Source organism: Meriones unguiculatus, chromosome 16 (assembly GCF_030254825.1).
Source record: "Meriones unguiculatus strain TT.TT164.6M chromosome 16, Bangor_MerUng_6.1, whole genome shotgun sequence".
NCBI lineage: Eukaryota > Metazoa > Chordata > Mammalia > Rodentia > Muridae > Meriones > Meriones unguiculatus.
In genome coordinates, this window is record NC_083363.1 from 53,831,046 (window position 1) to 53,851,071 (window position 20,026).

Here is a 20,026-nt window from a genome sequence, read left to right on the forward strand (position 1 = left end):
TGGGTCCTACCATTAGTCACACATTAAAGAAAGATGTAAGCATTAGAAAGCAGAATTATAAAGACTAGGCTAAAAAGAAGAAATAATATCTTAAGTATAGACATAGGTTTTTCTTACCAGGGAGACAGAGATGTTAGCTCAATCTTATTAGTGAAAACATGTTGAGCTTGGCTTTGCATCGCTATGATGGATTTTAACATGTCAAGTTGCACAAAGTAGGGCATGACAGGCTACAGAAGTTCTCCCTTCACTTTCCACACTTCTTTCTCACCTTTTGAAAGGTGACCTCTGTGGTACCTGGTTCTTTGTCCTGTCATTTCAGACTTAAAAAGCGGTAGAAGCCTTTCTTTAAACAATGCACAGTACACAGAGGTTGGAAGGGGGCTGTGTCGCTCTGCATTGCTCCATTCTTTAAAAGCAGATATCCCGTTCGGAATGCCTCTGCTCTGCAGAGACACAAAATGGCTGCCCGCCCAGCCGAGGCCCTGTCTGCAGCTCCAGGGCACAGTTAAATTACTAATTACATCGCCACAGAGGTTGGTGTTTCTCCAGAGACTGGAAAATGTTCCAGGCCTTTCTTTGACTGTGATAATATTGCAACTTATCACCGAAATTTAGCATCTCTTGGGAACAAGTCCAATATCTACTTACTTGCAAATGAAAACATTGTTCCACTGCTTAGGATCAAATAGGAGATTTTATGTTCAATTAAAACTGGCTGTGGTCTCAATTTAGATGGCAAACTCTTAAGGAGAATGCTAGAATTTAGCTTCACTCCTCTTGTTAAAGTTCTTAGCTCCTAGTAAATGGTGAAAGTCAGTGTGCCCTTCATTAATTGTTAGCTGACTTTCATCTTCCAGCAGAAGACACGTGTATGGAAACAGAATAAAATCCACACATGGAGTAAGGGTTAGAGGGAACTAGCACACGGTGAGAAGAAAGGGAAGCTCAGAGCATGAAATTCTGTTTGCAGTAATAAAAGTTGTGTGTCAGTTGGGAAGATACAATGAAAACCAAAATGGTTTCTGAGCTTCTGCTGTATTGAATGTGCTGCTGTTATTAAGTTCAGCCAGAGACTGAGGTGGAGCAGTTTATGCAAGCCCTAGCTAGGTTCCTTGGAGGACAAAAGCAGGTGTCTTGCCTTCTCCCTTCTGTTTTTACCCTTTATGCTGACTGGTCCCTAGAACATGAAGCTAGCCAGTTTCTTCTAGAAGGTAGAGTGATGAAATATTTGCAACAAAGCACCATGTTTCTTTGTGTGTGTGTGTGTGTGTGTGTGTGTGTGTGTGTGTGTTGGGAATTGGGGGATAAAAGACAGAGATAAAAGACCCAGCAAAAGATAGTTTCTGAAAACTTTACATTTCTGGGGCTGGGGGTGGGGAATCTGTATTAATTAGAGGGATCCATTCATGCAAAAAATTGTACTAATTCTTACTCTAATAGAACTGTGTAGAATCTTTTAACTTCACAGGCCTTAATGAAACTTGTGTAGGGTTTTTCTTGGTTTTACTACTGTGAGTATGAGATGCTATAAAACTGTACTAATCACAATGTTTCCAGTCTTTATTTCGTTGTCTTTATAGCATTATCAGCATAATTTAAAAAGTACAGTATGCAAGGTCCCATTGTGAGGGGATTACATAATTGGGGAAGTTATCATCCTAGGTTTATGGTGGTTAGTCATCAGAAAACATTAAACAACATATTACAAGTCAGTTCCATAGCATGTGTTGGTATGGCAGCCTCCATAGCAACCTACATTAGATGTGTGTAATTGTATACTTTTGTTCCTTAAAGAAAAGTCAAAGGTGAGCACTGGACAAGACAGTGTAGGAGTAAGGAAAACTTGAGTAGTGTAAATGTAAATTTTTAGTTAATTCTTTTTCTATTCTTTTTCCTCTAATCCTGACTTTCCTACTGAGGAGCAAGGCCTGTTCTGCTACTGCCTCTTTGTTCCTGGTCTGCAGGGACCAGAAATCCATTTTTGTGTGATAAGCCAGCTACAATCCTAGGGGAGACCAAGACAGAGAAAATTGGTAGGCCACGGAAGAGCTTGGAATCTGTGTGTCTTACGGAGAATAGAACAATTTTTCCCCCTCCAAATGTAGGCCCTATGCTGGAAAAAAAATTTAGAAAAGTGTTTTATAGCTTGAAAAGGATGCCTTTTGAATCTCCTTACAGAAATTGCTTTCTTATTTTCATTTACCATAATTGTTCTAATCAAAGTTTAGGGGAAATGTGATTACTGAATTTAAAGTTGGTTATTAAATGGGTATACATAAGAATCTAACGAAGTACTTGGTGCATGATCTAGTATATTTCCAGTGTGTGATTTATAGAATTTATGGGAATGTAAAGGAATGAATATTTCTCACTATGGTATTATTTATGGATATGTGGTGGGTCAGGTTTTTCTTGAGTTATGATATTCATGTTTTAAATCAGTTTATTTTCTGACAGTTTAAAAAAAAGAATCTAAATTAAAAACTATGCTTTAAGAGTAAAAACTAAAACATTAGAACATTAGTAGCATAATAAAAAGTTACTATTTAAAGGACATTTTATAAGCTAAAATTTTAGAATCTAAAATCTAGAATCTAAAATTCTGTTTTATATTCTCTGAGTCACAGTGGAGCTTGAAACAGTGATTTTGAAGGTGGCAAAGGATAGAACTTGGTGTCATGCAGTGAATCCTGAGTATGTTGGCAACACAGTGCAGTTAGATGTTCATGGAGGCACCTTCAGCCACGTGCCAACCAGAGAAGCCTTTCCAATGTTTGTGATGCACGGTATTGGTCAGCATCATTAGCAGAGGGGTTTCTGTTCCAGGCGTTAGAACATCTGCCTCTAAGCATCTCCCGTGTTAACTATGATTCCTTCTGTTGCCTAAACAGACTCCACACAGCATTTCCTGATTGGGATGTGAATCCCGAGAATGAAGAGCACACGTCTTCCCACGTTTGTCTTCAGATACCTTGTTCCCTGAGTTAGTTCTAGACGTGGGAGATGCCAGTCAAGCAGGGCATAAGGAGACCCATACAGCGATACTGTCCTAGTACCATGTAATGTACTCATTTGCCCAGAGACAGGAGGGGAGAGCAACAGCACAGCTACGAGAAGCAGCGATTTACAGTTTTATCAGCTGTGAGGTGTGTTTTCCTTTACAACTCTCCTATTTCTAGAAACTCTCGAGGAGATTATATTAAACAGTAGCAGGGGGATTGTCATGGTTTTGGTACAAGAAACTTTTCAAAAGTTTTTTTTTTTTTTTAACCCTGTGTAATGCCTCCCTGTGGATTCTGTCTCTCAGAATAGAAATGAGAATCTCACCTTTTCAGTTTCTCCTGCAGCCAAGGTATAAGGACCGCCAATCAGGTGCAGACGTGGAACCTATGTGAAGCCCATAGTAAGTAAGCTTGAGTGGGCCAGGAATGTCAGGCATCAAAGTGTCAGCAGCCTGGTGGTGACACCAGGTGGGGCTGCTGCCCAGTGATGGCTCCTATAGGTCTCTGGAGCATCAGGCATAACTTCCAAACCTTCATTTCTGGGCCTTTCCAGTTCTGTGAATTAGTGGACATTTTAAAGGATATGTTCTTCTCTATTTAAAGTAATATATATATATATAAAACAAAATACCATATACACTATATAATATATTCCTCTCTATTATATTGATATACACATTCTATATATGATACTTTAAATAGAAAGGAATATACATTAAATATATAATATATATGTGACTGAAACATAGTTTCTAAAAGGAAGTGCAAAAAACAAGGAATGTGTGTTTATTAGAGGCAGGATAATTTAATGCTTATACTAGATTCAGAGTAAACAAAGGTCTATTCATCCCGAGAACATAACGTTCATTATCTACATGCTTTCTCCATTATTGGCCCTGCAGTTTTGTGAGAAATGTATGTGTTTATGTTAGAAGTTAGAGTGTAAGATTCAGAGAAGAGAGAGCTAGAAGACTTGGAACCAAACCCTCATGTCCATTCTGCCTGTTTTGGTCTCTATGCTATTCCTCAGTGCCATGGACTATACGTTCCCAGCAGTAATGACAATTATCCTAAGGGTTTTCTGTCAATTTTCAGGTTCTAAGCACCAAACACAGGCAGATACTTAAGTAACTGGACCTTTCCCTGTGTTAAATGTGGCTCCTGTGGCTTTCATCAATATGCCTGACTACAAATGAAGAGGAACTGCTCAATATGTCCAGTAACCCTCTAGGACAGAAAACCCGTCACAGAGGAACAGCATGCTTCGAAACCACTTCAGACACTTCTCAAAGAGCAGAAGTTCAAACGTCAAATAATTCTGTAAATGTTTGAACATAAAAATTACCTTGCTGAGCGTAACATTTTAGCTTTTTATGGTATCCAACCATGCTTGGGGAGAATGTCCTGCTTCAATGGCTGTAAAGGCCTGAATGATCATGGCTGCATCACACTGTTGTGAGACTCTAATCTTGCATATATACCACAGGCAAACCAAGGAGACCAACACCAGAAGGCCTGCTAACGCTCCCATGCCCGCCCATTCCTTCAGATGATTCATGGCTGCAGCAAACCATGATGATAATCCTGTGGCTAGTCCTGCGTCCACTCTGGTAGAATTTACTGTGACAATGGCCACTCTCAGCTGCTCCTTCGTAGTATCGAATTCTCCAGTCCAATTACCTAAAATATAGCTCGCTTTGGGTGGATGACACCTAAATGAACATCGGTACAAAGTCCCAATTTATTTCTAATATCAGAGATCAGACCTCTACTCTTGCCTGATGCATCTAAAACAAAAAGGGGGAACTGTAGAGAGCTGCGGAATGCTATGCCTTAAAGATGGAGCTGGTTTCCGCCTTCTACCTTCCCGATGGTGAGTGCTCTCTGTCACAAACAATTCCACATTTGGCTAAGGCTGAGGATCTGGCTTGCTTCCATGTATGTGGACCTATCTGCATTGCCCACGTGGCATGCCTGGGTTGGTTACCCAGAGGCTATTTAAGCTGTGGGCTGGCTTTCCCCAGGGTCCGAGGATTGTTCAAGGTTCCTGAATAAACTGCATTGAAAAACAAACAAACAAACAAACAAACAAACAAACAAACAAAACGAAACAGCAAAAAAAAAAAAAAAAAAGAAAAAAAAAGTAAAAAAAAAAAAAAAATTACCTTGCTGAAATTTCTGAAAGTTTTAAGAATTTGAACTGATTCCATTTCAATTATGTTTTCATTGTTAGAGATAATCTTCAGCAAATACTCAGAATTCATTGGAAGCATGAATGATTGGAATCCTGTCTGGCTGTTTAAGTAGTGGTAGATTGAGACCATTGACTTAGGGGCCAACCAAATGACTGAGTGGGTAAAGGTGCTTGCTGCCAAGGTTGACGACGTGAGTTTGACCTTCACAACTCACATGGAGGAAAGAGAGAACGGATTTCACAAACTGTTGGGCTTTCATGTCTGACTTCCATGTGAGCCATGATATGTACACCTCTTATTTATTAAATAAATGAACAAATGAAGAAATAAATAATTGGAATGAATAAAGAGGAATATAGATGGACTATCAGTGATAACATAAATGAAGGGGAAGGTATTTTAAAGGGGATGGCATTGCCACCCAACAAAGAGAATAGGAGAGGTTGCTTTCTTTCCTAGATTAGGATTTTTTTATTGGCCACATTAATTTCATCCAGAAAGAAAGGAAACCAATCAATAACCCCAAGCATTCAATATTGTGCAACTGCTGACATGTGATTCACTTTACATGCATTGGTTATCAATTCATGAGGCTTGGACAAAAAACGTGAATAAATGGCCGCACGTTAATTTTCAAACATAAGCTAGAGGGCAGCAATGTACTGTTATACAGCCATTGAGTGCAGGCGCTCAGCAGTCCTCACAAAGCTTAATATTAAATGCGAAAGCAACCAAATCGTCAATGAAGGGAAATGGAAAAGATGTATTAGGTATTCCGACACCATAAAGAAATTTCCAGTCCCGTGACTTGCATTTGAATATATTTTGCTTAATAGATATTAAATGCATGCAACAAGAGAAGAGACAGTAGCCCCGGAAGGATACAGCACCACTGATACTTCAGGGCATATTCAAGAGATGTTAATAAGAAGCCATAGAAACGTTAGTTGAATTATGTGATGTCTTATGTTAATATAGCTTCCTTAAATTCTGTATGGATTTGCACTCAGTCTGGAACAGATAGGTCTGAAAAGAACTAAGAATTTTTATTCCACCAGTCTAAAAACATTTATCATTTAATACTTCATATTTAATGATCTGTGGAGAAGATGATGGGAAACCATGGCTGCAACTTTTCCTTAGCTGGAGTTTCATTTAAATGAACTATATTCTGAACCTATAAAAGCGTCAACAAAATAAATTATACAAAATACCAAATTAAACTGATTATTAAAACGTGCTAGTTTTTCTTTCTCTGATCATTAGAGAAGTGCCTATCAACTAAATTTTTGTGAAAGAAACAGAATTACGTCTGAAGTGAAAGGGAATACAGATGTCAAGTTATACGGAAGTTGGACACTGAGTAGCGTTTGTATTCAGTGTATTGACAATTGTTTCAGAGAGACATTTATATTCAATGTGCAGACCATTGTCTCAGAGAGACATTTGTATGCAAGTTATTGAGGGGATGGGGGCAAAGGAGAAAACATGTTTGTCTCATGAAAACGTTCCACACAGCTGAGAGAAGAAGGTACATGTCTAAATGTCTACAGACAGAGCACAGAGCTTATACGTTAGGAGGCAGAGAAAACAGTGCAGAGGTGTCATCGATCCAATGACATTAAGATATTGTCAAGGTCACAGATTTCCTTGGCTTCACCCATATTTCCCCCTGGAGCACAGGGTTCAGCCAGATCCCACGACTTGAAGAAGGGAAAGCATGGCTGTACCAGTCAGGCAGTTCTATTTCTTCGGTTTCCACTCAGGTTGCTGCGAGCTTCCCTCAGCCTCAGCTCATCCCTCAGTTCTACAGAGCACTGAAACCCTCGGGGCTCCTCAGACGCCCTTCTCAATGGTATGACCTTCTGCTCATGCCCTCGCCCACCTACAGTTTAATACATTGATGTCTTTCTAATGTCTGTCTCACATATCCATCCATATTTGGAGGAAAGCAAAACAGAGACCAAAAGCTGTGGGTATTAACCTCATGCAACCTATCCTTTCTTTTCTCTTTAAAAATTACTTTTGTGTTATGTAATCTGACTCTTTCTACTCTGTCTATTTAATATTCATAGTTTCTCGTCATGAACCCCAAATATTCTTATTCCTTTCCTAGGAATACAGCCCTCCAGCTAATTCTCCTGTTAACCTCTGGCCACAGCTTCTTCTCTATATTTCATCAGCAGAATTGGACATTTTGGAGATGATTGGTTTCTGCCTTTTTATTGAAATTGTTTTCTCTTGGTTTGCAAGATGCTGGGGGGTACAGGTTTTCTTTTCTCTCTGTCTGCTTCTCACCTCCCTTTGCCTCCCTTCTCTTTCCTGAAATTCATTGTTGTTCTTGCTTAGGATCCTTCCTCTTTTAGTCCTCTTATTAAAAAAAAGTGTTCTTGTATCTGTGAATATCATTAGATTTCAGTGTTGAAGACTCTTGGTTAGGCATGATAGAAATCAAATTAGATTGGACTAAATGTGTGAATTTTTTCCCTCAAACTGTTGAAAGACCCTAGACCTGAGATATGGGAGCATGAGATGTGGATCTCAGTGGGGTCTCAAGCACAGTAGGAGAGCCTGCACATTTTCTCCCCGTCTTTCTCTTTATGTCATTGTTATGCCGTCTTTTTTTTTTGTATACCTTGGTTCTCTTTGCTTTCTCTGTATGATAGAAAATTTGTTTTAAAACAGTAGCCCCAATACGTATGAATCCTTTATAGTCACAAGCCATGTATATGAAGTTGAACTTGCCTACTCTAAATTTCTTGGTTTGGCTTGAGTAAGGTTCACACACCTTTTCCATGTGGCTATCCTCTCTACTAAAATATGAATAGTCCAGGCTGATGAGGTGAAATGAGGAGTTGGTTGGTGCATTGGGTAAGTCCTATGTCCTAAGTTTCTAATGCCAGGCAGATGATTGCTAAGTTAATTTCTCAAGATTGTGCCTCCACTTGAATATTTTATTTACGTCATGAGCTTAACACACCCATTGTGTAACTCATGGCTTCTATTATTCTTTTGTACTAAAACATTTACATATTAGTCTTCTACTCTTTGCTTTAACGAGCCTCCCCTTAGAATCCCCTGTGCCTGGTCTTTGGTCATCTGTTGCCATCAATTACTTTTAAGCTCGGGCAGGCTAGTGACACGTGTGTTCACTTCTCTCTACATACTTAAGATGTCTACCCATCCCTTTCCAGTCCCGCCTTTTCAGACTCAGAGCTGCCTCAGAGCTTTGAGGCTCTATGGGCCTGTCAGTTTTAACCATGTCCTCTGATTCAGTGTGAAGCTTAAGCGATCCCCCGGGCAATGGTGCCTCACTGCACACATTATGACCTACAGCAGGTCTGCTCTGCCCGTGGCATATAATCACGAACAAGTGATCTTTTAATCCGAGCCATGATTTCCCCATCTATAAAGTGAATATGTCCTTTTTAACCTCATCCGTCAGATCTGCTACAATAATTATTTTCTTTATTCCTCAGGTTAAAAATGCTCCATATAAAATCGGACTGTGTTGCCTGGAAGGTTCATAAATATGTTGTGCTGTGCTCCTTTGGGCCTTTCCTTTAGAAATTTGAGATTAGATGATAGTTATGATTTAATCTAATATTTCAAGTGAGAATTTTGACCTGGATTGGACTAATGGAAGCTTGAAGTTCAGCAGAGACTAAGGACTTTGGCTGAAATCTACGGAGAGTATGTGGATTGCATCAACTCCTTGATCCTATTCATATATGCAACAATCAAAGCTTTCCCAGGCAAGTTTACCTGACACGGTAGGTCCTTGCGGAGATGAAACTAAAAGCCCTCCCCACGTAAGGACACTCACTGTTCATGCTCGTGCCTTGTGCCACGGAAGTCTTGCATTGTTCGGAGTGACTCCGTAGTTTATTTCTGTCCCCTTTCTGTTGGGGAGAAAGTTGGTATTCTGCAGGTTCTGTATTTCCGGAGCTGCTTTCCAGCCTCAAAGGCATGAGGGAAAGGAAAGGAATACCGATCAAGCAAGGCAGAGCAGGGGATCACAGGAGCTGTGAGGATGACAAGGAGCACGCTGCTCCACACGCACGGTTCCTTGCAGTTGCCACACGATCACCCCTGTGCCCTTTAGAAAGGCAAAGCCTCAGGCCCAGATGCAAGATGCATGCAGTTTCACAAGTGTGTGGGCAGTTCCTCTGCGAGTTTAAGCTTGAGAAGCACTAACAAGTCTTGCCCAGAAGTTCACAGGGACTTCCACAAGGCTTGAGTTTTGGGGAAAGAAAAATTTCAAAGCCTCTGCTCCTTGCCAGAGGCCTTTCCCACGTGTCCAAGTTTCTATTACCCTGGGGCTTATTTTTGTTATTTCTGAACTGCTGCAGAAGCCAAACAGCTGTTCTAACATCCAGGATCTCGTCTTAATGTAGGAGGATGGTATCTTACATGCTTTAAAAGAGCACGCTATCTGCAGTGCCATTAGGTCTGCCTTGTTGACATCGATCACCTCTGCAGTCACAGCAGCTAAAAGCTTCTCGACATGTGAATAGTTTCACTTCATCACCAACTCCTTTTTGGAAATACACTATGAAAACGAACCCCTGACTGGATGGCTTCTGTCTTATTTGGTTTGAAATACTTTTAAGAATAGAATTTTCGGGGGCTGAAAGACGGCTCAAAGGGTGAGGCATTTGTTACCCAGAGTTAAATTTTTGAGATCACAAGATCAAAAGAGAGACCTGATTTCTGCGCGTTGGTTCTCTGACTCCTGCACTGTATACACACACACACACACAGACACACATACACACACACACACACACACACACACACTCAAAATAGAATACACATAAAACTCATACACAAAACACAGTGTGGAGCAAGACAGTTTGTTCATTAAGCCTTTGGGGGAAACTCAGTTGAGGGGTTTGGAATTAGTATGGCCTTTGGAATGAGCTACATTGTTGGAGTCCCAGGAGAGCAGTTTACTGTCTCTGAGACCCTGAGAAGTGTTTTAAACTGTTTGTGTTTAGTTTCTGCATTAGTAGACTTATGATCGTACTAAAGCCAGAAAAGTTAAGATAAACTACTACATGAAAAGCCACTTGAATATTACCTGACATTTGTAGAGAATCTATTACATACTTGCAAGTGAGTTACAGAATTACTTATTTTGTGACAAGGTAGTGAATGCGGAGTCTCTTTGACTTGTCTTTATGGATGAATACTTTCTTAGTTTTTGGTTATGGTTTATAAAAGGACTTTGCCTGGGAATGGTCATGGTGGGGAGAATATACAGAAAGCAAGAGCGAAGACCAGTTGAAGGCCTTCAACCCTATGTCATTTAGACTTCAACTTTTTTTCCTTCTTCTCATTATAACTCTCACTACTTTAGCAGGATGAGGAGGCAGTTTTGGTAGTGCATGCAATTTAAATTTTTATATCTATCTATTGATTACATGGATTATTTATTTGTATGTGCTTATGTGCACACATGCAAGTGTATGTATCATGGCATATGTGCAGGTATGGAGGGCGGAGAATACCTTACAATTCTATCTACCAAGTAGGTTCTAGGAATCAAGCGCAGGCTGTCAGTCTCCGCAATCTTTCAGCCCAGTACATGTGATTTAAGAATTAGTGTATTACGTATAGTCTACCTCAGAAGCATCTCTTCTCTGATTGGGAGAAAATACATTAATGAGATTTAAGCATTCCCTCAAGAGTCATTTATAAATATGCTCTGCAAATATAAGACAAGATGCCAGCAACCATAGGTGGAACTGTTTAGAATAATCTTGCACAGCATAGATTTTCATTTGCCTATAAAGTTAAAAGAAATCTTGCTACCATACTAAATCAATGCATTCCCTAAACAATAGAGAACACTGAAATCTGTTCTCTCCTTTTTTAATACTGCATACATTTTAATGATAAGTTGGAATAGAAATATGCAGGGTTAAAAGAAAGACACACTTGAATAATTTATACAGAGAACAAATTGTAGCATATAGCAAAATTATGTTTGACACCGACATTTTCTAAAAAGTTTATTTTATTAGATTTCTAGGAAAGTAGGTTTCTAAATCATAACAGACTTGTGATAACCTTTTAAATAAAAATATCTCCCAAAGAAGTATATCTATAATTAAATTTAGAATGAAAACACAAAGTTAACAATGCTGTTTAGAACCGGAAACCTCACACATTTTTATAACATTAAGGCTTTGTCCAAACAACTTCAGATTTGGAAAATCCTGACAAAGCTGGTATATATTTTCTACTGAATGTGACAGAAACGCCTCTAGAATAATAATTTATTTTGTGCTAGCGCGTGTAGCCCTTTAGATCAAATAATGATGGGTAGGCTTTTAGAAGTAGAAGGCAAAACGTGGGCAAATTAAAGAATTCAAAGGGTTCTCAAGGTGTTCATGAAATGCAGCCTGTCTTAAAATGTATGCGCACTAACGGTGAGTCACAGCATCATTTCCTCCTTGGATTTGACACGTTACTTACACTAACAACACCACCCTTTTAGTTGTTGAGGGAAAAAAAAAATCTTCAACACATCCCAGAAGCTGGCGCACGGTCTTTTGAGAATCTTTTCTTGCGATTTCTTCGCACCAGCTCGCCGTTGTCCGTGGGCCTGGAAGGCTGCGTGGTGAGCTAAGGCTGCGGAAGGACTTCTCTTGAAGAAATGACCAGGAATTAATACCGATTTAAGTTTGGGTACCTAATAATACCCACCGGGAAGCATTTCGCCGGAGCTTCCCATCAGGTGACTCAGATTGCTTCACGGTCTTGCTTGGCGAGTAAGCGTCTCACGGCGAGGCTCTCTGTATAATGCAGTAAATCAATGGTGTTTACAGCCGAATCACGCGGCAAGCTTCTCTGCGCTTTACTCCAGATCAATGAAGACTCACTACGGGACTCACCTTTCAGCTTCTGTGAACGGTGTGGGGAATCGGGAGTCTTTATTCACTTTTAAACTGTGTAGTTGCCATGAAGTTAGACAATGTGCCTGTAAGCGTGTCATTTCTGGTAAGGCTGAGTCCTGTTACCAATTCCGAGAGTAACTGAAGTAGTTGCTGGAATGTTAAATATTAGAATCCGAGGAAGGAAAGGAGTAAACATTACTGGAAAGTAAGACATTTTATGAATCACAAACTCATAAGAAAATGAGGGCTAATAGAAATGTTGCTGAAATGAGGAGGCAAGATGGTGGGAAATGGAATCAGCGAGAATAAGGATGTGGTAGGAAGGAAGAAATGGAATGATGGTTACTCAGTGAATATTAGGACAAATAATCTTCCTTGTTGGAGCTAGTTGCTTAGTTTCATCATCTTTAATTAAAACAGTACGTGGAATGGCTTTAGAAAGAGATAATTTTGGAATATTTTACCAACCTTGAAACTCTTAGATACATGCTGCCTTCTCATGTTATATTACTGACATCGCGTCTCTGCAGGGCAGGCTTAGGCTGACTGTAGTCCCTTGTAGGGACAGGAAGTTATAAGGAAGAAATTTGATTTTAAAGCAATTTACTTATGAGATAGTGAAATGCTTAGGCCCTTCAGACTAGAGTTGAAGGGTCAACTTTACCATGCTTTCCTTTGAAAGGTATACAAAAGATCCTAGTAGTAGCATGTCTCACTCAGGGCTGAGGGACTGGCAGGCCTAAAACTCTCTCAGAATCTGCTAATTCCTATTTCTTTCCTGTTTAAAAAAATGGTATATACATGTGCACACATACACACACTCACGTTATACAACAGCAGTTTCTTCCTACCTGATATTTAAATAGAATTTTTGTCCTGTCACTGGAACTTGTAAAATATTTTTTACCCTTGAATCTGCTCTTTTATTTGCATTTTGCTGTTTTACAGTCCCATTGGTTTTCTGCCTAGAGGAATTTTGAATTAAATTGCCTTTTAGGTTCTAAATTTGTTTTAAAACTCAGTTTTGAATTGGCTCATAAAACTATGAGCTTGTCCGGCTTCAGTTTGAGCCCGTCCTCCGATTTAAATTGACTTAGACATAAGCTGGAGATAATTTTCAATTTTTCTCTGCTTTCCAATAACCAGACTGTTGCTCACATGTTTTATGTTCTTATGACAGAAACAGAGGACGGCATCTCAACCCTTGAGGAGATTTGAGAGCACCCTGGCCCAGGTTCAAACACATTCAGAGGAGAAAATTCAGGAATGAGGGTAGGCTTTAGACAAAAAGTATATTTAAACCCGCTCCAGGAAAAAAAAAATGCCAGTAGGTGCCGATGACACAGGACCCTTCATTCTGTTATCACCTCATTAGCGCAGATTGCCTGACCCCGATCTTCTCTGCTCTCAGTGCTAGCTGCTGGCTGCCCATTTTCTCTCAGGAACCTGAATCATCCCCACTCTACTGACAATGCCCTTTGGCAACTGGGGTAACAGCACAGTTTGATGTAAACACGCCACATCCAATTCTGGTACTTTTACTTCTAATCTTCAATAACCTTGGAGCTTTTATCTATGGTATGTCTAGTCTCACACAAAAAACAAAAAACAGGCAGTTATTTGGAGCCCAAGGCTCCTAATAATTCTGCTTTGCTTTCTCTTCATCCATTTTGTTCTGAAACATATAAAAGAATACAAAAAATATATATATATATATATGGAAGTTGGAGTCTTGCCCATGCTGGGTGCCTTAAAACTCTGTAAGAATGTCTTACAGTGGCTTCTTGCATAGGTGCAATGGCAGAGTAGGTCACTGATTCAGGAGGGAGCCAAACAGTAAGCAAGGCTTTTAATGAAGATTATTTAAACTCTGTGCCCTGGACTTGGGGTTTGTATGTAGATGTGTGTAAGTATGTTAGAAACAGACAATCACAGAGATAGAGAGATGGCTCAGCAGTTAAGAGTGTTAAGTTTTTGGGAAGAACTCACAGTACTCGAATTGTAGCTGTAGTTCTGGGGGAGGGGATGTCTGGCACTGCTGGCCTTCAAGGGTACTCCAGCTTTTTTTTTTTTTTTTTTTTTAATACATTTTATTTGTTTTGTATCCCAGCTGTAACCCCTTCCCTGGTTCCCTGCCAATCTCACCCTCCCTCCCTCTTCTCCTCTTAAGCCCCTCTCCAAGTCCACTGATAGGGAAGGTCCTCCTCTCCTTCCTTCTGATCCTAGTCTATCAGGTCTCATCAGGAATGGCTGCATTGTCTTCTTCTGTGGCCTGGTAAGGCTGCTCCCCTCTCAGGGGGTGGTGATCAAAGAGCAAAGATTAGTTCAAGTCAGAGACAGTCCCTGTTCCCATTACTATGGAACCCAATTGGATACTGAGCTGCCATGTGCTACATCTGAGCAGGGGTTCTAGGTTATATCCATGAATGGTCCTTGGTTAGAGTATCAGTCTCAGCAAAGACCCCTGGGCCCGGATATTTTGGTATTGTTGCTCTCCTTGTGGAGCTCCTGTCCTCTTCTGGGCTTACTAACTCCTTTCATAAGATTCGCTGCACTCTGTCCAAAGTTTGGCTATGACTCTCAACATCTGCTTTTATACACTGCTGGGTAAAGTCTTTCAGAGGCCCTCTGCAGTAGGCAACTGTCCTGTTTGCTGTTTACTCCTTCCAATGTCCATCCTGTTTGTCTTTTTGGGTACTCCAGCTTGTAAAAGTCCCACAGGCTTTAGTCTCTTTAAAATATCCAATGTCTCTTTAAAAGTTCACATCTCTTCAAAATTCCAAAGACTTTTAAGAGTGGGCTCCTGTAAAATAAAATAAGAATGATATACTTATTACAAAAGGAAAGAGCTAGGCACAGTTTCAATCAGGACAAAGCAAACCAGAGTTCAACAGCGGGACTCGCGATCTCCAAAGGGCTTGGAGAAGCTTCCTCTCTCAGGCTCTGCTGTGCACGACATATGCAGCGCATCAGCTGGCTCCATCGTGCAGCTGCTTCTGTGCCTGGTAGTCATTCTGCAGTACTGGCATCTCCAAAATTCTGAGGTCTCCACCGCAACCTGGCTGCATCTTCACCAACATAGTCTTCTGAGTTCTCTTCAGGGACTCTGGCCCTTCCGCAGGGTGCAAGCTTCAATTTCCCCACGTTATTCCGTTATTCCTTCAATTCTGAGGCTACTACTGCCCCTGAGGCTGCAGTTTCACCAATGGCCTTGCCTGGCTTCTAACTCAGCTGTTCTCCATGACTTCAATACCAGGACCGCCTGGGAAACCCTTACATATTACCAAGTTTGGCTGTCAGCAAATGGACAGACAGCCTTAACCCCATCTGGACCACGGGCTTCTTTGGGCCAAACGAAAAGCTTATTTCTGCTTACAACATCCAGGCCACACTCCATCACTGAGAGAAGCCATAACAAGAGCTCAAGGGAAAAACATGGAGGTAGGAGCTGAAGCAGAGGCCATGGAGGAGTGCTGTTTCCCAGCTTGCTCCTCATGGCTTGCTCAGCCTGATCTCTTATATACTATACTATCATCTGCCCTGGAATGGTGCCACTCACACTGAGTGGGGTCCTCCCACATCAATCATTAATCCATCGGTCTTACATTCTTGTCTACAGGCCAGTCTTCATGGAGGTATTTTCTCAGTTATAGAAAAAAAAGAAAAAGAGTTTCTCCCTCTTCCTCTGCTGGAGAGATGGCACAGTAAGTGAAAAGCTAATAAAGACACAAAATTCCTTCTTTCCGGTTGACCAAAAATGACCATCACAATTGTGTTTTATCTTCATGTATGTCTGTGCACCACATGTGTGCTTGGTGCTCACTGAAGTCAGAAGAAAATCCCCCAGAACTAGTGTTACAGGCAGTTATAAGATGCCACGTGGGTTCTGAGAAGCAAACCCCAGTCCCCTGGAAGAGCAGTGAGGGCTCTCAACTGTTGGGCTGTCTCTTCAGTCTCCCCCAAAGAAAACCAAAACATTTTAAAGAAGGAATAGAAACTCACTTAATTAAAAAATGATTTAATGTTTAAACTCTTTAAATATCGATTGGGATAAGTGAAATAAATTAAGGCATGCTTGTCTTCTATATTTGTTTTATGTGGTTAAATATTTTGATTAGGTAGAAGACAGGCCGCTTAGACATTCAAGCCAGAGATGGTAATCATGTAGTTACATTCACAGGACACCGCTATAATTGTCGTTCAGAGACAACAAAAGACAGAGAGGTGAACCAGGAGCTGAAAATTAAATGGCCGGATGGACTGTTGCTATCACCAAGGCAGTGGTTCTCAACACTGGATACACACGTGGTTACCTAGGGAGCTTTTCGAAAGTCCTGAGGCTCACGCAGGTCTCATCCAGACAGCCTGAAGTGATTGATTTGGGCCAGAGTCTGAGCAGGACCAGGGTTTTGGGAGTATTGAAAGGTGATCAGGAGGGCAACTGAGTGGTACTTGTCCTTGGTCTGTAAGGACTATTCTGCTTTGATATGTCCAGTGGTTTCTAAATTTGCTGTTATGTAGAATGACCTCACAGGCTGCATCTTAGACCTCTTAGACCTCAGCAGCCACATCTTAGACCTCTGCTCAGCTTGACTTAACAGAGCTTTTCCTTCAAATTCTGCAATTATGAAAACACCTCTGTCGTGACTTTTCTGCAGCCCCCTATGGGGAACAAGAATTATGTTATCTGTTTTGACAAGTGTTACATTAATTTCTACTGACTTGTGTTCGTAGGGCTCCACAGGAATTTCAACTAATAATATTGTCCATAGCTGAGGAGAGAAAGAGTGTGCAGGGAAGAGGAGAAGCTTATGCTAGGAAACTCCCTTTCAGATAGGAAAAGAGGAGGAGATTTGGAGACGGAGGAGAGCAAGTTTGTGAAAAAGTAATAAAACCTACCTTTTGGTACACACGACATTCAACCAGGTAACCCCCACATGCTTCAGGATGAGGTTCTCTGGCCCCTGCATCTGCCAGATACAATTGTTTAAGGCTGGGAGAGCTGTTTTCCGCTCTGATGCTTTGAATGCCAGGCCACCTGTTTTGCTAGGTTTTTTGTTCACTTTAGTGACAAATAAGTGTCTTTCATGTTCTTCATGTGGACAATGCTAAGAAGCTAATATTGTTTTTATATTGTAAAGAAAAAAATTTCATGCGTGATAATACTTGTAGAGAATATGGCAAAGAAAAAAATGATAATCATAAGAATATCAAGCCTGGAACAATCATAAGGCTTAATTGCCATCTAGTAAGAAAAAAAAATCAGGCTTGTTTCTTGTTTTAGTCTCATTATATTACTTTTAAAATCTCAGTGTGATTTTATTAGTATCTTACAGCTAATCATCTAAAAACCTTTGCAATTATCACCAGTGTTAAAAAACCATCATCTATAGGATTGTTATTTCCAATTCCAGAAATGCAAACATAACCACAAATGTAAATTTTATATATGTTAGGTTGCCTTTGCATCTTACCTCCTTCCAAATTCTAGAAAAACAAAAATAAAACTTGAGTCAATTTTAAATAGAATGTTTTGACATGCTACATCACTTTTAAAACTCTGGAATATCTTATCTGAATAAAATCTGTAATTACGGATGACAAAAAATAAATAGAATAAAATCACACGATCTGCTGATAAAGAGCTATCTCCTACTATTCTCAGCCTACTTTCGAGAAAGAGAAAAGGACAGCAAAGGAGGTATGTTGCTACAGCAGAATGTCTTCCTTGTTTAGTGTATCAGACTCTGAGGACCTGCTTGGGAGTCACAATCCACTGTCCTTTTAGAAACCTTAAACTATTAGTAACCTATTTTAAAATATTGGTGATTGCCATGGGTCTAGCAGAGCATCTAAGAAGAATTAACGTAGAAGGCCACCGAGGCCCCAGCATCTGTAAGGATGTGAGAACCACAGGTGTTCTATACAAACAAACGAGTAACACTGGGAAAACAGAACAGAAGTAAGATTCTCACTAGACCTCTGTCAGGAAGAGAGGTTGTGACATTGTATCATTTCTTCATTATGGAGAGTACCTAATTTTAAGTAATGTCTCTTTTGTGGGACCTGGGGGTTGCTCAGCTTTGATTTGTGGTTCATTCTCCCGTGACTGGGGCCAGGGCAGGACCTAGGGCAGCTGTGTTTTAGCTGTTGTTGGGTGGCAGGCATTTTTCTCAATATCTAAGAGGCAGTTATTGTGTGAGGACTTGTGAAACTAAGGAAAGGCCAGATTCTTTTAGGCTGATGGTTCAGGCTTTCTCCAGGTGGACTCTCCAGACAACTGTCAGTCAAACTAATGCATAATCCAACAGGTGAGGTCTCTCACACCTGGGAGAGGTTGCTAAGGTAACCTCTGTCTGTCAGTTGTATCATGTTTCTCCACCTTGGATCTCTAATATCAAAGCATAAAATAATCTCATGTATTTGAGTGGTGACATCTTACATACATAGTTTGTCTTGGTTATTTTTGATTAATAACATGGATAGAAATATGTTCTGAAGCATAGTTCAAATATTGTCACACACACACCCCTTCCCCAAACATCAGCCTGCTTGAACAATACTTTCGTTCCTCAGTTTGTCTCTAGTCTGCATTCCTGTTAAATGTACCATAACCTAGTAGAATTGGGAGACTTATGCATCCCGTTTTATGATGATTCCTGATCATTCCTGCATCTTTTGTTTCATCTTTCTCCAGTACTGATACTTCATCCACAATGTTACTAGCTCTAAGGAGGGCTACACAGTTTTATTCTTTTATTCCTTTCCAACCACACTTTCTAGAGATTATACATACATACATACATACACACATAATACATACATACCATAGGTGTATGCACACACACATGTATGTACAATTTTATTTGCACATTTTGAGTTCATCTACCTTGTACATTAAGTAGGATGCTCTGTGAAGAACACAAACTGAACCAAGATCCTGACTCCTAGTCAGACTTAAAGCATTAGCATTTTCTTTCTTTTTTATAAAAAATTTACATTAATTAATTTATTATTTAGACAGTATTCTGCCTGCACGTGTGCCTGCACACCAGCAGAGGACACCAGCTCTCATCGCAAATGGTTGTGAGCCACCATGTGGTTACTGGGAATTGAACTCTGGACTTCGGAAGAACAGCTAGAGCTCTCAACCTCTGAGCCACCTCTCCAGCCTGCATTAACATTTTCTTACATCTAATGTAAGTAGCATTACATGTCAGTGACACAACGTGTTCTCTAGCATTGTCTCAGTCCAGCCTTTCCTTCCACTTCTGTCATTGACATGATCCAGTATGAGGAAACTAGGAATGGGTACTGATGGAGAATCTCATGGTTCTTTTGAGAAAAATAACCTGGTGCTTTAATTTAATGATCTTTTGCTCTACTGCCTTCTCTAAATGTATTAGCACCTGCCAATATTCTAGCATAAATTCTAGTCTGGAGAATATCCAGATTTTCGGCCTGAAGTATTTGCTTAAATTCTTACTTATTTTCTTCAATACACATACATATAGAAAAAAAAAAAAGGGAATCTACTTAATAGAAGCCTAGCAGAACTAATAGGTTAAGGATAGTAGAAACATTTGTTACTATGTAACTATCTCCTAATTATGGGATATAAAATATTTTCAAGACAAAATAGTGTGGGGTTCCATAGAAGGCTGAACTTCTATGTGATACAGTGCTGCTGAGAATGTAAATTACTACAATCATTATGAAAACTAGTATGATGGTTCCTCACAAAACTAGAATTAGAACTACCACAGAATTCAACAATGCTGCTCCTAAGGATATAATCAAACGACATGCAATCAGATGTCAGGAAAACGTCTGCACTCCTGTTTTTATTGCAGAATTATTTACAATGGCCACAGAATGAACAGTATCTATCAAGTAATGATTGGAGAAAAAAATGTGGTAC

General features: G+C 40.1%; 1 pseudogene; it reads left to right on the plus strand.

Moving 5' to 3' along the window:
* The window catches only part of LOC110556201 (serine/arginine-rich splicing factor 3-like), a 46,899-nt pseudogene that overhangs the window by 143 nt on the left and 26,730 nt on the right, over window positions 1-20,026 (plus strand).